This window comes from Penaeus monodon, chromosome 19 (genome assembly GCF_015228065.2).
Source record: "Penaeus monodon isolate SGIC_2016 chromosome 19, NSTDA_Pmon_1, whole genome shotgun sequence".
Lineage (NCBI taxonomy): Eukaryota > Metazoa > Arthropoda > Malacostraca > Decapoda > Penaeidae > Penaeus > Penaeus monodon.
This window is the reverse complement of record NC_051404.1, coordinates 3888945-3890124: the sequence shown is the minus strand read 5'-3', so window position 1 is coordinate 3890124 and position 1180 is coordinate 3888945. Positions and strand designations below refer to the sequence as shown.

At 32.4% G+C, this 1180-nt stretch overlaps 1 protein-coding gene across 1 annotated transcript in view; it reads right to left on the bottom strand.

Moving 5' to 3' along the window:
* LOC119584982 (kinesin-like protein KIF13A) overlaps positions 1-1180 on the bottom strand; it is a gene marked incomplete at its 5' end in the record, with an annotated part of 70347 nt that overhangs the window by 1887 nt on the left and 67280 nt on the right.

The following is a 1180-nucleotide window of genomic DNA, read 5'->3' as shown; positions in this document are numbered from 1 at the left end:
GATGAATAAGTTAGTAAAGTGAGGGAGGAATGTCACTATGGAATATGATACATTACATCTGGGCCCATGAGTTTTCAGTAACATAACAGAAAAGATAGAATACATACCACAAACTCATATTTCTATATACTGTGATATTTTACAAGAAATACAAGACCAATATCAGTAAACTGCTTTGAAAGTAATGAACCTACACTTCCAAGAGAGAGACAGAGTGTGAAACTAACACCCAGAGACAGAAGCAACAAATATGAGTAGAAAATCTGAAATAGCTCCATTAAAAATACGCTAAATATCATAAAAAATAAATAAAATATAAAACTACCCTGAATTTTTGTTTGTATTGTATTATCTTCCCTTCAGATTTCTTTCATTACTATGGCTAAGTTTTCATATGTAAGTGATTTTGAGAGAACATATATAACCCACAAATGCAATGATTTTCTAGGATCTACATCAGTTACATAAAACTGAAATATAGAGCATGCCGTCCAGAGATTTTAATATATCTTTTGTAGAATATATTCACAACATGCACTATGAAAGCAAACACCTTTCACTAAAGAAAAAGTTGTAAATGTTTGACCATGTTATTTAAACATGCATCTAAAAATGAAGAGACAGATTTTGCTTTGATAGGACCAAGGAAGAGAATACCAAACCAAAGCATGACATGTTCCTATAAGGAAAAATCCATTCTAATCTAAATAAGTATGCCACACACAACACAATAAACACTGCCCAATAACCCATCTTAAGTTTCTCCAGAATATGCTTCTCGAACGGAAAATCAATAAAAAAATAAAGAGCAACGAAAAAGGTATTTGGGGAAAAATCCAGTGGAAAGTTTCCTCTATGGCCTTCACTATACTACTACGATTCCAGCCACTGTCATAACATCTGAGAATAAAAGGTAAAAAATATATTCTAGGTGAATTACTGCAGAACAGTGTACTGAAACCAGTGTGGAATCATTTTGTATGCTAGTATCAACAACAGTAACTGATGATTATCATAGGACCTCTCCTCCTTTCCGATTTTTAACTTGACACACACGTTAAAGTATATGAATAATCTAATGCTCTGCAGTAAAAAAAAAAAAAAAGGCATTCATAGCAGCCCTTTACAAAACTTTGCCCATGCATAATATTAACACTGTTTCAAAAAATCTGCAAGTGAT